The sequence below is a fragment of the Ascaphus truei genome, chromosome 12 (assembly GCF_040206685.1).
Source record: "Ascaphus truei isolate aAscTru1 chromosome 12, aAscTru1.hap1, whole genome shotgun sequence".
Lineage (NCBI taxonomy): Eukaryota > Metazoa > Chordata > Amphibia > Anura > Ascaphidae > Ascaphus > Ascaphus truei.
In genome coordinates this window covers 27,813,348-27,832,585 of record NC_134494.1, presented here as the reverse complement: position 1 = coordinate 27,832,585, position 19,238 = coordinate 27,813,348, and positions in this window count along the sequence as shown.

Genomic DNA, 19,238 nt, shown 5'->3' with positions numbered 1-19,238 from the left:
AACATAGTTAAAATTACTCTACAATATCAATCTTTAAATTCTGTGGTGTTAGAACCCTATTTGAACTCCTGGATTTCAAATGAGAAGATATTTCCCAACTAGTCTCTGAGATGTTTTTTTGACCAAAGAACTGCCATTTTTGAGAAAAAATAAAATGTTTCAAAAATATTTCAAACATAGTTTAAATGATTCTACAATATCAATCTTCAAGTTCTGTGACGTTAGAAATCTATTTGGACCACTGGATTTCAACTGAGAAGATGTAATCCAACTTGTCTTTGAGATTTTTTTTGACCAAAGAACTGCCATTTTTGACAAAAACTGAAACCTTTCAAAAATGTTCCAAACATAGTTAAAATTACTCTACAATATCAATCTTTAAATTCTGTGGTGTTAGAACCCTATTTGAACTCCTGGACTTCAAATGAGAAGATTTTTCCCAACTAGTCTCTGAGATGTGTTTTTGACCAAAGAACTGCCATTTTTGACAAAAACTGAAACCTTTCAAAAATGTTCCAAACATAGTTAAAATTACTCTACAATATCAATCTTTAAATTCTGTGGTGTTAGAACCCTATTTGAACTCCTGGATTTCAAATGAGAAGATTTTTCCCAACTAGTCTCTGAGATGTTTTTTTGACCAAAGAACTGCCATTTTTGAGAAAAAATAAAATGTTTCAAAAATATTTCAAACATAGTATAAATGATTCTACAATATCAATCTTCAAGTTCTGTGGCGTTAGAAATCTATTTGGACCACTGGATTTCAACTGAGAAGATGTAATCCAACTTGTCTTTGAGATTTTTTTTGACCAAAGAACTGCCATTTTTGACAAAAACTGAAACCTTTCAAAAATGTTCCAAACATAGTTAAAATTACTCTACAATATCAATCTTTAAATTCTGTGGTGTTAGAACCCTATTTGAACTCCTGGATTTCAAATGAGAAGATATTTCCCAACTAGTCTCTGAGATGTTTTTTTGACCAAAGAACTGCCATTTTTGAGAAAAAATAAAATGTTTCAAAAATATTTCAAACATAGTTTAAATGATTCTACAATATCAATCTTCAAGTTCTGTGGCGTTCGAAATCTATTTGGACAACTGGATTTCAAATGAGAAGATGTTTTCCAACTTGTCTTTGAGATTTTTTTTGACCAAAGAACTGCCATTTTTGACAAAAACTGAAACCTTTCAAAAATGTTCCAAACATAGTTAAAATTACTCTACAATATCAATCTTTAAATTCTGTGGTGTTAGAACCCTATTTGAACTCCTGGACTTCAAATGAGAAGATTTTTCCCAACTAGTCTCTGAGATGTGTTTTTGACCAAAGAACTGCCATTTTTGAGAAAAAATAAAATGTTTCAAAAATATTTCAAACATAGTTTAAATGATTCTACAATATCAATCTTCAAGTTCTGTGGCGTTCGAAATCTATTTGGACAACTGGATTTCAAATGAGAAGATGTTTTCCAACTTGTCTTTGAGATTTTTTTTGACCAAAGAACTGCCATTTTTGAGAAAAAATAAAATGTTTCAAAAATATTTCAAACATAGTTTAAATGATTCTACAATATCAATCTTCAAGTTCTGTGGCGTTCGAAATCTATTTGGACCACTGGATTTCAACTGAGAAGATGTAATCCAACTTGTCTTTGAGATTTTTTTTGACCAAAGAACTGCCATTTTTGACAAAAACTGAAACCTTTCAAAAATGTTCCAAACATAGTTAAAATTACTCTACAATATCAATCTTTAAATTCTGTGGTGTTAGAACCCTATTTGAACTCCTGGATTTCAAATGAGAAGATATTTCCCAACTAGTCTCTGAGATGTTTTTTTGACCAAAGAACTGCCATTTTTGAGAAAAAATAAAATGTTTCAAAAATATTTCAAACATAGTTTAAATGATTCTACAATATCAATCTTCAAGTTCTGTGGCGTTCGAAATCTATTTGGACAACTGGATTTCAACTGAGAAGATGTTTTCCAACTTGTCTTTGAGATTTTTTTTGACCAAAGAACTGCCATTTTTGACAAAAACTGAAACCTTTCAAAAATGTCCCACACATAGTTAAAATTACTCTACAATATCAATCTTTAAATTCTGTGGTGTTAGAACCCTATTTGAACTCCGGGATTTCAAATGAGAAGATTTTTCCCAACTAGTCTCTGAGATGTTTTTTTGACCAAAGAACTGCCATTTTTGAGAAAAAATTAAATCTTTCAAAAATATTTCAAACATAGTTTAAATGATTCTACAATATCAATCTTCAAGTTCTGTAGCGTTCGAAATCTATTTGGACAACTGAATTTCAACTGAGAAGATGTTTTCCAACTTGTCTTTGAGATTTTTTTTGACCAAAGAACTGCCAATTTTGACAAAAACTGAAACCTTTCAAAAATGTTCCAAACATAGTTAAAATTACTCTACAATATCAATCTTTAAATTCTGTGGTGTTAGAACCCTATTTGAACTCCTGGATTTCAAATGAGAAGATTTTTCCCAACTAGTCTCTGAGATGTGTTTTTGACCAAAGAACTGCCATTTTTGAGAAAAAATAAAATGTTTCAAAAATATTTCAAACATAGTTTAAATGATTCTACAATATCAATCTTCAAGTTCTGTGGCGTTCGAAATCTATTTGGACAACTGGATTTCAACTGAGAAGATGTTTTCCAACTTGTCTTTGAGATTTTATTTTGACCAAAGAACTGCCATTTTTGACAAAAACTGAAACCTTTCAAAAATGTTCCAAACATAGTTAAAATTACTCTACAATATCAATCTTTAAATTCTGTGGTGTTAGAACCCTATTTGAACTCCTGGATTTCAAATGAGAAGATATTTCCCAACTAGTCTCTCTGATGTTTTTTTGACCAAAGAACTGCCATTTTTGAGAAAAAATAAAATGTTTCAAAAATATTTCAAACATAGTTTAAATGATTCTACAATATCAATCTTCAAGTTCTGTGGCGTTAGAAATCTATTTGGACAACTGGATTTCAAATGAGAAGATGTTTTCCAACCTGTCTTTGAGATTTTTTTTTGACCAAAGAACTGCCATTTTTGACAAAAACTGAAACCTTTCAAAAATGTTCCAAACATAGTTAAAATTACTCTACAATGTCAATCTTTAAATTCTGTGGTGTTAGAACCCTATTTGAACTCCTGGATTTCAAATGAGAAGATATTTCCCAACTAGTCTCTGAGATGTTTTTTTGACCAAAGAACTGCCATTTTTGAGAAAAAATAAAATGTTTCAAAAATATTTCAAACATAGTTTAAATGATTCTACAATATCAATCTTCAAGTTCTGTGACGTTAGAAATCTATTTGGACCACTGGATTTCAACTGAGAAGATGTAATCCAACTTGTCTTTGAGATTTTTTTTGACCAAAGAACTGCCATTTTTGACAAAAACTGAAACCTTTCAAAAATGTTCCACACATAGTTAAAATTACTCTACAATGTCAATCTTTAAATTCTGTGGTGTTAGAACCCTATTTGAACTCCGGGATTTCAAATGAGAAGATTTTTCCCAACTAGTCTCTGAGATGTTTTTTTGACCAAAGAACTGCCATTTTTGAGAAAAAATAAAATGTTTCAAAAATATTTCAAATATAGTTTAAATGATTCTACAATATCAATCTTCAAGTTCTGTGGCGTTCGAAATCTATTTGGACAACTGGATTTCAAATGAGAAGATGTTTTCCAACTTGTCTTTGAGATTTTTTTTGACCAAAGAACTGCCATTTTTGACAAAAACTGAAACCTTTCAAAAATGTTCCACACATAGTTAAAATTACTCTACAATGTCAATCTTTAAATTCTGTGGTGTTAGAACCCTATTTGAACTCCGGGATTTCAAATGAGAAGATTTTTCCCAACTAGTCTCTGAGATGTTTTTTTGACCAAAGAACTGCCATTTTTGAGAAAAAATAAAATGTTTCAAAAATATTTCAAATATAGTTTAAATGATTCTACAATATCAATCTTCAAGTTCTGTGGCGTTCGAAATCTATTTGGACAACTGGATTTCAAATGAGAAGATGTTTTCCAACTTGTCTTTGAGATTTTTTTTGACCAAAGAACTGCCATTTTTGAGAAAAAATAAAATGTTTCAAAAAAATTTCAAACATAGTTTAAATGATTCTACAATATCAATCTTCAAGTTCTGTGGCGTTCGAAATCAATTTGGACAACTGGATTTCAACTGAGAAGATGTAATCCAACTTGTCTTTGAGATTTTTTTTGACCAAAGAACTGCCATTTTTGACAAAAACTGAAACCTTTCAAAAATGTTCCAAACATAGTTAAAATTACTCTACAATATCAATCTTTAAATTCTGTGGTGTTAGAACCCTATTTGAACTCCTGGACTTCAAATGAGAAGATTTTTCCCAACTAGTCTCTGAGATGTGTTTTTGACCAAAGAACTGCCATTTTTGACAAAAACTGAAACCTTTCAAAAATGTTCCAAACATAGTTAAAATTACTCTACAATATCAATCTTTAAATTCTGTGGTGTTAGAACCCTATTTGAACTCCTGGATTTCAAATGAGAAGATATTTCCCAACTAGTCTCTGAGATGTTTTTTTGACCAAAGAACTGCCATTTTTGAGAAAAAATAAAATGTTTCAAAAATATTTCAAACATAGTTTAAATGATTCTACAATATCAATCTTCAAGTTCTGTGGCGTTCGAAATCTATTTGGACAACTGGATTTCAAATGAGAAGATGTTTTCCAACTTGTCTTTGAGATTTTTTTTGACCAAAGAACTGCCATTTTTGACAAAAACTGAAACCTTTCAAAAATGTTCCACACATAGTTAAAATTACTCTACAATGTCAATCTTTAAATTCTGTGGTGTTAGAACCCTATTTGAACTCCGGGATTTCAAATGAGAAGATTTTTCCCAACTAGTCTCTGAGATGTTTTTTTGACCAAAGAACTGCCATTTTTGAGAAAAAATAAAATGTTTCAAAAATATTTCAAATATAGTTTAAATGATTCTACAATATCAATCTTCAAGTTCTGTGGCGTTCGAAATCTATTTGGACAACTGGATTTCAAATGAGAAGATGTTTTCCAACTTGTCTTTGAGATTTTTTTTGACCAAAGAACTGCCATTTTTGAGAAAAAATAAAATGTTTCAAAAAAATTTCAAACATAGTTTAAATGATTCTACAATATCAATCTTCAAGTTCTGTGGCGTTCGAAATCAATTTGGACAACTGGATTTCAACTGAGAAGATGTAATCCAACTTGTCTTTGAGATTTTTTTTGACCAAAGAACTGCCATTTTTGACAAAAACTGAAACCTTTCAAAAATGTTCCAAACATAGTTAAAATTACTCTACAATATCAATCTTTAAATTCTGTGGTGTTAGAACCCTATTTGAACTCCTGGACTTCAAATGAGAAGATTTTTCCCAACTAGTCTCTGAGATGTGTTTTTGACCAAAGAACTGCCATTTTTGACAAAAACTGAAACCTTTCAAAAATGTTCCAAACATAGTTAAAATTACTCTACAATATCAATCTTTAAATTCTGTGGTGTTAGAACCCTATTTGAACTCCTGGATTTCAAATGAGAAGATATTTCCCAACTAGTCTCTGAGATGTTTTTTTGACCAAAGAACTGCCATTTTTGAGAAAAAATAAAATGTTTCAAAAATGTTCCAAACATAGTTAAAATTACTCTACAATGTCAATCTTTAAATTCTGTGGTGTTAGAACCCTATTTGAACTCCTGGATTTCAAATGAGAAGATATTTCCCAACTAGTCTCTGAGATGTTTTTTTGACCAAAGAACTGCCATTTTTGAGAAAAAATAAAATGTTTCAAAAATATTTCAAACATAGTTTAAATGATTCTACAATATCAATCTTCAAGTTCTGTGACGTTAGAAATCTATTTGGACCACTGGATTTCAACTGAGAAGATGTAATCCAACTTGTCTTTGAGATTTTTTTTGACCAAAGAACTGCCATTTTTGACAAAAACTGAAACCTTTCAAAAATGTTCCACACATAGTTAAAATTACTCTACAATGTCAATCTTTAAATTCTGTGGTGTTAGAACCCTATTTGAACTCCGGGATTTCAAATGAGAAGATTTTTCCCAACTAGTCTCTGAGATGTTTTTTTGACCAAAGAACTGCCATTTTTGAGAAAAAATAAAATGTTTCAAAAATATTTCAAATATAGTTTAAATGATTCTACAATATCAATCTTCAAGTTCTGTGGCGTTCGAAATCTATTTGGACAACTGGATTTCAAATGAGAAGATGTTTTCCAACTTGTCTTTGAGATTTTTTTTGACCAAAGAACTGCCATTTTTGACAAAAACTGAAACCTTTCAAAAATGTTCCACACATAGTTAAAATTACTCTACAATGTCAATCTTTAAATTCTGTGGTGTTAGAACCCTATTTGAACTCCGGGATTTCAAATGAGAAGATTTTTCCCAACTAGTCTCTGAGATGTTTTTTTGACCAAAGAACTGCCATTTTTGAGAAAAAATAAAATGTTTCAAAAATATTTCAAATATAGTTTAAATGATTCTACAATATCAATCTTCAAGTTCTGTGGCGTTCGAAATCTATTTGGACAACTGGATTTCAAATGAGAAGATGTTTTCCAACTTGTCTTTGAGATTTTTTTTGACCAAAGAACTGCCATTTTTGAGAAAAAATAAAATGTTTCAAAAAAATTTCAAACATAGTTTAAATGATTCTACAATATCAATCTTCAAGTTCTGTGGCGTTCGAAATCAATTTGGACAACTGGATTTCAACTGAGAAGATGTAATCCAACTTGTCTTTGAGATTTTTTTTGACCAAAGAACTGCCATTTTTGACAAAAACTGAAACCTTTCAAAAATGTTCCAAACATAGTTAAAATTACTCTACAATATCAATCTTTAAATTCTGTGGTGTTAGAACCCTATTTGAACTCCTGGACTTCAAATGAGAAGATTTTTCCCAACTAGTCTCTGAGATGTGTTTTTGACCAAAGAACTGCCATTTTTGACAAAAACTGAAACCTTTCAAAAATGTTCCAAACATAGTTAAAATTACTCTACAATATCAATCTTTAAATTCTGTGGTGTTAGAACCCTATTTGAACTCCTGGATTTCAAATGAGAAGATATTTCCCAACTAGTCTCTGAGATGTTTTTTTGACCAAAGAACTGCCATTTTTGAGAAAAAATAAAATGTTTCAAAAATATTTCAAACATAGTTTAAATGATTCTACAATATCAATCTTCAAGTTCTGTGGCGTTCGAAATCTATTTGGACAACTGGATTTCAAATGAGAAGATGTTTTCCAACTTGTCTTTGAGATTTTTTTTGACCAAAGAACTGCCATTTTTGACAAAAACTGAAACCTTTCAAAAATGTTCCACACATAGTTAAAATTACTCTACAATGTCAATCTTTAAATTCTGTGGTGTTAGAACCCTATTTGAACTCCGGGATTTCAAATGAGAAGATTTTTCCCAACTAGTCTCTGAGATGTTTTTTTGACCAAAGAACTGCCATTTTTGAGAAAAAATAAAATGTTTCAAAAATATTTCAAATATAGTTTAAATGATTCTACAATATCAATCTTCAAGTTCTGTGGCGTTCGAAATCTATTTGGACAACTGGATTTCAAATGAGAAGATGTTTTCCAACTTGTCTTTGAGATTTTTTTTGACCAAAGAACTGCCATTTTTGAGAAAAAATAAAATGTTTCAAAAAAATTTCAAACATAGTTTAAATGATTCTACAATATCAATCTTCAAGTTCTGTGGCGTTCGAAATCAATTTGGACAACTGGATTTCAACTGAGAAGATGTAATCCAACTTGTCTTTGAGATTTTTTTTGACCAAAGAACTGCCATTTTTGACAAAAACTGAAACCTTTCAAAAATGTTCCAAACATAGTTAAAATTACTCTACAATATCAATCTTTAAATTCTGTGGTGTTAGAACCCTATTTGAACTCCTGGACTTCAAATGAGAAGATTTTTCCCAACTAGTCTCTGAGATGTGTTTTTGACCAAAGAACTGCCATTTTTGACAAAAACTGAAACCTTTCAAAAATGTTCCAAACATAGTTAAAATTACTCTACAATATCAATCTTTAAATTCTGTGGTGTTAGAACCCTATTTGAACTCCTGGATTTCAAATGAGAAGATATTTCCCAACTAGTCTCTGAGATGTTTTTTTGACCAAAGAACTGCCATTTTTGAGAAAAAATAAAATGTTTCAAAAATATTTCAAACATAGTTTAAATGATTCTACAATATCAATCTTCAAGTTCTGTGGCGTTCGAAATCTATTTGGACAACTGGATTTCAAATGAGAAGATGTTTTCCAACTTGTCTTTGAGATTTTTTTTGACCAAAGAACTGCCATTTTTGACAAAAACTGAAACCTTTCAAAAATGTTCCAAACATAGTTAAAATTACTCTACAATATCAATCTTTAAATTCTGTGGTGTTAGAACCCTATTTGAACTCCTGGACTTCAAATGAGAAGATTTTTCCCAACTAGTCTCTGAGATGTGTTTTTGACCAAAGAACTGCCATTTTTGAGAAAAAATAAAATGTTTCAAAAATATTTCAAACATAGTTTAAATGATTCTACAATATCAATCTTCAAGTTCTGTGGCGTTCGAAATCTATTTGGACAACTGGATTTCAAATGAGAAGATGTTTTCCAACTTGTCTTTGAGATTTTTTTTGACCAAAGAACTGCCATTTTTGAGAAAAAATAAAATGTTTCAAAAATATTTCAAACATAGTTTAAATGATTCTACAATATCAATCTTCAAGTTCTGTGGCGTTCGAAATCTATTTGGACCACTGGATTTCAACTGAGAAGATGTAATCCAACTTGTCTTTGAGATTTTTTTTGACCAAAGAACTGCCATTTTTGACAAAAATTGAAACCTTTCAAAAATGTTCCAAACATAGTTAAAATTACTCTACAATATCAATCTTTAAATTCTGTGGTGTTAGAACCCTATTTGAACTCCTGGATTTCAAATGAGAAGATATTTCCCAACTAGTCTCTGAGATGTTTTTTTGACCAAAGAACTGCCATTTTTGAGAAAAAATAAAATGTTTCAAAAATATTTCAAACATAGTTTAAATGATTCTACAATATCAATCTTCAAGTTCTGTGGCGTTCGAAATCTATTTGGACAACTGGATTTCAACTGAGAAGATGTTTTCCAACTTGTCTTTGAGATTTTTTTTGACCAAAGAACTGCCATTTTTGACAAAAACTGAAACCTTTCAAAAATGTCCCACACATAGTTAAAATTACTCTACAATATCAATCTTTAAATTCTGTGGTGTTAGAACCCTATTTGAACTCCGGGATTTCAAATGAGAAGATTTTTCCCAACTAGTCTCTGAGATGTTTTTTTGACCAAAGAACTGCCATTTTTGAGAAAAAATTAAATCTTTCAAAAATATTTCAAACATAGTTTAAATGATTCTACAATATCAATCTTCAAGTTCTGTAGCGTTCGAAATCTATTTGGACAACTGAATTTCAACTGAGAAGATGTTTTCCAACTTGTCTTTGAGATTTTTTTTGACCAAAGAACTGCCAATTTTGACAAAAACTGAAACCTTTCAAAAATGTTCCAAACATAGTTAAAATTACTCTACAATATCAATCTTTAAATTCTGTGGTGTTAGAACCCTATTTGAACTCCTGGATTTCAAATGAGAAGATTTTTCCCAACTAGTCTCTGAGATGTGTTTTTGACCAAAGAACTGCCATTTTTGAGAAAAAATAAAATGTTTCAAAAATATTTCAAACATAGTTTACATGATTCTACAATATCAATCTTCAAGTTCTGTGGCGTTCGAAATCTATTTGGACAACTGGATTTCAACTGAGAAGATGTTTTCCAACTTGTCTTTGAGATTTTATTTTGACCAAAGAACTGCCATTTTTGACAAAAACTGAAACCTTTCAAAAATGTTCCAAACATAGTTAAAATTACTCTACAATATCAATCTTTAAATTCTGTGGTGTTAGAACCCTATTTGAACTCCTGGATTTCAAATGAGAAGATATTTCCCAACTAGTCTCTCTGATGTTTTTTTGACCAAAGAACTGCCATTTTTGAGAAAAAATAAAATGTTTCAAAAATATTTCAAACATAGTTTAAATGATTCTACAATATCAATCTTCAAGTTCTGTGGCGTTAGAAATCTATTTGGACAACTGGATTTCAAATGAGAAGATGTTTTCCAACCTGTCTTTGAGATTTTTTTTTGACCAAAGAACTGCCATTTTTGACAAAAACTGAAACCTTTCAAAAATGTTCCAAACATAGTTAAAATTACTCTACAATGTCAATCTTTAAATTCTGTGGTGTTAGAACCCTATTTGAACTCCTGGATTTCAAATGAGAAGATATTTCCCAACTAGTCTCTGAGATGTTTTTTTGACCAAAGAACTGCCATTTTTGAGAAAAAATAAAATGTTTCAAAAATATTTCAAACATAGTTTAAATGATTCTACAATATCAATCTTCAAGTTCTGTGACGTTAGAAATCTATTTGGACCACTGGATTTCAACTGAGAAGATGTAATCCAACTTGTCTTTGAGATTTTTTTTGACCAAAGAACTGCCATTTTTGACAAAAACTGAAACCTTTCAAAAATGTTCCAAACATAGTTAAAATTACTCTACAATATCAATCTTTAAATTCTGTGGTGTTAGAACCCTATTTGAACTCCTGGATTTCAAATGAGAAGATTTTTCCCAACTAGTCTCTGAGATGTTTTTTTGACCAAAGAACTGCCATTTTTGAGAAAAAATAAAATGTTTCAAAAATATTTCAAACATAGTTTAAATGATTCTACAATATCAATCTTCAAGTTCTGTGGCGTTCGAAATCTATTTGGACAACTGGATTTCAACTGAGAAGATGTTTTCCAACTTGTCTTTGAGATTTTATTTTGACCAAAGAACTGCCATTTTTGACAAAAACTGAAACCTTTCAAAAATGTTCCAAACATAGTTAAAATTACTCTACAATATCAATCTTTAAATTCTGTGGTGTTAGAACCCTATTTGAACTCCTGGATTTCAAATGAGAAGATATTTCCCAACTAGTCTCTCTGATGTTTTTTTGACCAAAGAACTGCCATTTTTGAGAAAAAATAAAATGTTTCAAAAATATTTCAAACATAGTTTAAATGATTCTACAATATCAATCTTCAAGTTCTGTGGCGTTAGAAATCTATTTGGACAACTGGATTTCAAATGAGAAGATGTTTTCCAACCTGTCTTTGAGATTTTTTTTTGACCAAAGAACTGCCATTTTTGACAAAAACTGAAACCTTTCAAAAATGTTCCAAACATAGTTAAAATTACTCTACAATGTCAATCTTTAAATTCTGTGGTGTTAGAACCCTATTTGAACTCCTGGATTTCAAATGAGAAGATATTTCCCAACTAGTCTCTGAGATGTTTTTTTGACCAAAGAACTGCCATTTTTGAGAAAAAATAAAATGTTTCAAAAATATTTCAAACATAGTTTAAATGATTCTACAATATCAATCTTCAAGTTCTGTGACGTTAGAAATCTATTTGGACCACTGGATTTCAACTGAGAAGATGTAATCCAACTTGTCTTTGAGATTTTTTTTGACCAAAGAACTGCCATTTTTGACAAAAACTGAAACCTTTCAAAAATGTTCCAAACATAGTTAAAATTACTCTACAATATCAATCTTTAAATTCTGTGGTGTTAGAACCCTATTTGAACTCCTGGATTTCAAATGAGAAGATTTTTCCCAACTAGTCTCTGAGATGTTTTTTTGACCAAAGAACTGCCATTTTTGAGAAAAAATAAAATGTTTCAAAAATATTTCAAACATAGTTTAAATGATTCTACAATATCAATCTTCAAGTTCTGTGGCGTTCGAAATCTATTTGGACCACTGGATTTCAACTGAGAAGATGTAATCCAACTTGTCTTTGAGATTTTTTTTGACCAAAGAACTGCCATTTTTGACAAAAACTGAAACCTTTCAAAAATGTTCCAAACATAGTTAAAATTACTCTACAATATCAATCTTTAAATTCTGTGGTGTTAGAACCCTATTTGAACTCCTGGACTTCAAATGATAAGATTTTTCCCAACTAGTCTCTGAGATGTGTTTTTGACCAAAGAACTGCCATTTTTGACAAAAACTGAAACCTTTCAAAAATGTTCCAAACATAGTTAAAATTACTCTACAATATCAATCTTTAAATTCTGTGGTGTTAGAACCCTATTTGAACTCCTGGATTTCAAATGAGAAGATTTTTCCCAACTAGTCTCTGAGATGTTTTTTTGACCAAAGAACTGCCATTTTTGAGAAAAAATTAAATGTTTCAAAAATATTTCAAACATAGTTTAAATGATTCTACAATATCAATCTTCAAGTTCTGTGGCGTTAGAAATCTATTTGGACCACTGGATTTCAACTGAGAAGATGTAATCCAACTTGTCTTTGAGATTTTTTTTGACCAAAGAACTGCCATTTTTGACAAAAACTGAAACCTTTCAAAAATGTTCCAAACATAGTTAAAATTACTCTACAATATCAATCTTTAAATTCTGGGTGTTAGAACCCTATTTGAACTACTGGACTTCAAATGAGAAGATTTTTCCCAACTAGTCTCTGAGATGTGTTTTTGACCAAAGAACTGCCATTTTTGACAAAAACTGAAACCTTTCAAAAATGTTCCAAACATAGTTAAAATTACTCTACAATATCAATCTTTAAATTCTGTGGTGTTAGAACCCTATTTGAACTCCTGGATTTCAAATGAGAAGATATTTCCCAACTAGTCTCTGAGATGTTTTTTTGACCAAAGAACTGCCATTTTTGAGAAAAAATAAAATGTTTCAAAAATATTTCAAACATAGTTTAAATGATTCTACAATATCAATCTTCAAGTTCTGTGGCGTTCGAAATCTATTTGGACCACTGGATTTCAACTGAGAAGATGTAATCCAACTTGTCTTTGAGATTTTTTTTGACCAAAGAACTGCCATTTTTGACAAAAACTGAAACCTTTCAAAAATGTTCCAAACATAGTTAAAATTACTCTACAATATCAATCTTTAAATTCTGTGGTGTTAGAACCCTATTTGCACTCCTGGACTTCAAATGAGAAGATTTTTCCCAACTAGTCTCTGAGATGTGTTTTTGACCAAAGAACTGCCATTTTTGACAAAAACTGAAACCTTTCAAAAATGTTCCAAACATAGTTAAAATTACTCTACAATATCAATCTTTAAATTCTGTGGTGTTAGAACCCTAATTGAACTCCTGGATTTCAAATGAGAAGATATTTCCCAACTAGTCTCTGAGATGTTTTTTTGACCAAAGAACTGCCATTTTTGAGAAAAAATAAAATGTTTCAAAAATATTTCAAACATAGTTTAAATGATTCTACAATATCAATCTTCAAGTTCTGTGGCGTTCGAAATCTATTTGGACAACTGGATTTCAAATGAGAAGATGTTTTCCAACTTGTCTTTGAGATTTTTTTTGACCAAAGAACTTCCATTTTTGAGAAAAAATAAAATGTTTCAAAAATATTTCAAACATAGTTTAAATGATTCTACAATATCAATCTTCAAGTTCTGTGGCGTTAGAAATCTATTTGGACCACTGGATTTCAACTGAGAAGATGTAATCCAACTTGTCTTTGAGATTTTTTTTGACCAAAGAACTGCCATTTTTGACAAAAACTGAAACCTTTCAAAAATGTTCCAAACATAGTTAAAATTACTCTACAATATCAATCTTTAAATTCTGTGGTGTTAGAACCCTATTTGAACTCCTGGACTTCAAATGAGAAGATTTTTCCCAACTAGTCTCTGAGATGTGTTTTTGACCAAAGAACTGCCATTTTTGACAAAAACTGAAACCTTTCAAAAATGTTCCAAACATAGTTAAAATTAATCTACAATATCAATCTTTAAATTCTGTGGTGTTAGAACCCTATTTGAACTCCTGGATTTCAAATGAGAAGATATTTCCCAACTAGTCTCTGAGATGTTTTTTTGACCAAAGAACTGCCATTTTTGAGAAAAAATAAAATGTTTCAAAAATATTTCAAACATAGTTTAAATGATTCTACAATATCAATCTTCAAGTTCTGTGGCGTTCGAAATCTATTTGGACAACTGGATTTCAAATGAGAAGATGTTTTCCAACTTGTCTTTGAGATTTTTTTTGACCAAAGAACTTCCATTTTTGAGAAAAAATAAAATGTTTCAAAAATATTTCAAACATAGTTTAAATGATTCTACAATATCAATCTTCAAGTTCTGTGGCGTTAGAAATCTATTTGGACCACTGGATTTCAACTGAGAAGATGTAATCCAACTTGTCTTTGAGATTTTTTTTGACCAAAGAACTGCCATTTTTGACAAAAACTGAAACCTTTCAAAAATGTTCCAAACATAGTTAAAATTACTCTACAATATCAATCTTTAAATTCTGTGGTGTTAGAACCCTATTTGAACTCCTGGACTTCAAATGAGAAGATTTTTCCCAACTAGTCTCTGAGATGTGTTTTTGACCAAAGAACTGCCATTTTTGACAAAAACTGAAACCTTTCAAAAATGTTCCAAACATAGTTAAAATTAATCTACAATATCAATCTTTAAATTCTGTGGTGTTAGAACCCTATTTGAACTCCTGGATTTCAAATGAGAAGATATTTCCCAACTAGTCTCTGAGATGTTTTTTTGACCAAAGAACTGCCATTTTTGAGAAAAAATAAAATGTTTCAAAAATATTTCAAACATAGTTTAAATGATTCTACAATATCAATCTTCAAGTTCTGTGGCGTTCGAAATCTATTTGGACAACTGGATTTCAACTGAGAAGATGTTTTCCAACTTGTCTTTGAGATTTTTTTTGACCAAAGAACTGCCATTTTTGACAAAAACTGAAACCTTTCAAAAATGTCCCACACATAGTTAAAATTACTCTACAATATCAATCTTTAAATTCTGTGGTGTTAGAACCCTATTTGAACTCCGGGATTTCAAATGAGAAGATTTTTCCCAACTAGTCTCTGAGATGTTTTTTTGACCAAAGAACTGCCATTTTTGAGAAAAAATTAAATCTTTCAAAAATATTTCAAACATAGTTTAAATGATTCTACAATATCAATCTTCAAGTTCTGTAGCGTTCGAAATCTATTTGGACAACTGGATTTCAACTGAGAAGATGTTTTCCAACTTGTCTTTGAGATTTTTTTTGACCAAAGAACTGCCATTTTTGACAAAAACTGAAACCTTTCAAAAATGTTCCAAACATAGTTAAAATTACTCTACAATATCAATCTTTAAATTCTGTGGTGTTAGAACCCTATTTGAACTCCTGGATTTCAAATGAGAAGATTTTTCCCAACTAGTCTCTGAGATGTGTTTTTGACCAAAGAACTGCCATTTTTGAGAAAAAATAAAATGTTTCAAAAATATTTCAAACATAGTTTAAATGATTCTACAATATCAATCTTCAAGTTCTGTGGCGTTCGAAATCTATTTGGACAACTGGATTTCAACTGAGAAGATGTTTTCCAACTTGTCTTTGAGATTTTATTTTGACCAAAGAACTGCCATTTTTGACAAAAACTGAAACCTTTCAAAAATGTTCCAAACATAGTTAAAATTACTCTACAATATCAATCTTTAAATTCTGTGGTGTTAGAACCCTATTTGAACTCCTGGATTTCAAATGAGAAGATATTTCCCAACTAGTCTCTGAGATGTTTTTTTGACCAAAGAACTGCCATTTTTGAGAAAAAATAAAATGTTTCAAAAATATTTCAAACATAGTTTAAATGATTCTACAATATCAATCTTCAAGTTCTGTGACGTTAGAAATCTATTTGGACCACTGGATTTCAACTGAGAAGATGTAATCCAACTTGTCTTTGAGATTTTTTTTGACCAAAGAACTGCCATTTTTGACAAAAACTGAAACCTTTCAAAAATGTTCCAAACATAGTTAAAATTACTCTACAATATCAATCTTTAAATTCTGTGGTGTTAGAACCCTATTTGAACTCCTGGACTTCAAATGAGAAGATTTTTCCCAACTAGTCTCTGAGATGTGTTTTTGACCAAAGAACTGCCATTTTTGACAAAAACTGAAACCTTTCAAAAATGTTCCAAACATAGTTAAAATTACTCTACAATATCAATCTTTAAATTCTGTGGTGTTAGAACCCTATTTGAACTCCTGGATTTCAAATGAGAAGATTTTTCCCAACTAGTCTCTGAGATGTTTTTTTGACCAAAGAACTGCCATTTTTGAGAAAAAATAAAATGTTTCAAAAATATTTCAAACATAGTATAAATGATTCTACAATATCAATCTTCAAGTTCTGTGGCGTTAGAAATCTATTTGGACCACTGGATTTCAACTGAGAAGATGTAATCCAACTTGTCTTTGAGATTTTTTTTGACCAAAGAACTGCCATTTTTGACAAAAACTGAAACCTTTCAAAAATGTTCCAAACATAGTTAAAATTACTCTACAATATCAATCTTTAAATTCTGGGTGTTAGAACCCTATTTGAACTACTGGACTTCAAATGAGAAGATTTTTCCCAACTAGTCTCTGAGATGTGTTTTTGACCAAAGAACTGCCATTTTTGACAAAAACTGAAACCTTTCAAAAATGTTCCAAACATAGTTAAAATTACTCTACAATATCAATCTTTAAATTCTGTGGTGTTAGAACCCTATTTGAACTCCTGGATTTCAAATGAGAAGATATTTCCCAACTAGTCTCTGAGATGTTTTTTTGACCAAAGAACTGCCATTTTTGAGAAAAAATAAAATGTTTCAAAAATATTTCAAACATAGTTTAAATGATTCTACAATATCAATCTTCAAGTTCTGTGGCGTTCGAAATCTATTTGGACCACTGGATTTCAACTGAGAAGATGTAATCCAACTTGTCTTTGAGATTTTTTTTGACCAAAGAACTGCCATTTTTGACAAAAACTGAAACCTTTCAAAAATGTTCCAAACATAGTTAAAATTACTCTACAATATCAATCTTTAAATTCTGTGGTGTTAGAACCCTATTTGCACTCCTGGACTTCAAATGAGAAGATTTTTCCCAACTAGTCTCTGAGATGTGTTTTTGACCAAAGAACTGTCATTTTTGACAAAAACTGAAACCTTTCAAAAATGTTCCAAACATAGTTAAAATTACTCTACAATATCAATCTTTAAATTCTGTGGTGTTAGAACCCTAATTGAACTCCTGGATTTCAAATGAGAAGATATTTCCCAACTAGTCTCTGAGATGTTTTTTTGACCAAAGAACTGCCATTTTTGAGAAAAAATAAAATGTTTCAAAAATATTTCAAACATAGTTTAAATGATTCTACAATATCAATCTTCAAGTTCTGTGGCGTTCGAAATCTATTTGGACAACTGGATTTCAAATGAGAAGATGTTTTCCAACTTGTCTTTGAGATTTTTTTTGACCAAAGAACTGCCATTTTTGACAAAAACTGAAACCTTTCAAAAATGTTCCACACATAGTTAAAATTACTCTACAATATCAATCTTTAAATTCTGTGGTGTTAGAACCCTATTTGAACTCCGGGATTTCAAATGAGAAGATTTTTCCCAACTAGTCTCTGAGATGTTTTTTTGACCAAAGAACTGCCATTTTTGAGAAAAAATAAAATGTTTCAAAAATATTTCAAACATAGTTTAAATGATTCTACAATATCAATCTTCAAGTTCTGTGGCGTTCGAAATCTATTTGGACAACTGGATTTCAAATGAGAAGATGTTTTCCAACTTGTCTTTGAGATTTTTTTTGACCAAAGAACTTCCATTTTTGAGAAAAAATAAAATGTTTCAAAAATATTTCAAACATAGTTTAAATGATTCTACAATATCAATCTTCAAGTTCTGTGGCGTTCGAAATCTATTTGGACAACTGGATTTCAACTGAGAAGATGTAATCCAACTTGTCTTTGAGATTTTTTTTGACCAAAGAACTGCCATTTTTGACAAAAACTTAAACCTTTCAAAAATGTTCCAAACATAGTTAAAATTACTCTACAATATCAATCTTTAAATTCTGTGGTGTTAGAACCCTATTTGAACTCCTGGATTTCAAATGAGAAGATATTTCCCAACTAGTCTCTGAGATGTTTTTTTGACCAAAGAACTGCCATTTTTGAGAAAAAATAAAATGTTTCAAAAATATTTCAAACATAGTTTAAATGATTCTACAATATCAATCTTCAAGTTCTGTGGCGTTCGAAATCTAGTTGGACCACTGGATTTCAACTGAGAAGATGTAATCCAACTTGTCTTTGAGATTTTTTTTGACCAAAGAACTGCCATTTTTGACAAAAACTGAAACCTTTCAAAAATGTTCCAAACATAGTTAAAATTACTCTACAATATCAATCTTTAAATTCTGTGGTGTTAGAACCCTATTTGAACTCCTGGATTTCAAATAAGAAGATATTTCCCAACTAGTCTCTGAGGTGTTTTTTTGACCAAAGAACTGCCATTTTTGAGAAAAAATAAAATGTTTCAAAAATATTTCAAACATAGTTTAAATGATTCTACAATATCAATCTTCAAGTTCTGTGGCGTTCAAAATCTATTTGGACAACTGGATTTCAAATGAGAAGATGTTTTCCAACTTGTCTTTGAGATTTTTTTTGACCAAAGAACTGCCATTTTTGACAAAAACTGAAACCTTTCAAAAATGTTCCACACATAGTTAAAATTACTCTACAATATCAATCTTTAAATTCTGTGGTGTTAGAACCCTATTTGAACTCCGGGATTTCAAATGAGAAGATTTTTCCCAACTAGTCTCTGAGATGTTTTTTTGACCAAAGAACTGCCATTTTTGAGAAAAAATAAAATGTTTCAAAAATATTTCAAACATAGTTTAAATGATTCTACAATATCAATCTTCAAGTTCTGTGGCGTTCGAAATCTATTTGGACAACTGGATTTCAAATGAGAAGATGTTTTCCAACTTGTCTTTGAGATTTTTTTTGACCAAAGAACTTCCATTTTTGAGAAAAAATAAAATGTTTCAAAAATATTTCAAACATAGTTTAAATGATTCTACAATATCAATCTTCAAGTTCTGTGGCGTTCGAAATCTATTTGGACAAATGGATTTCAACTGA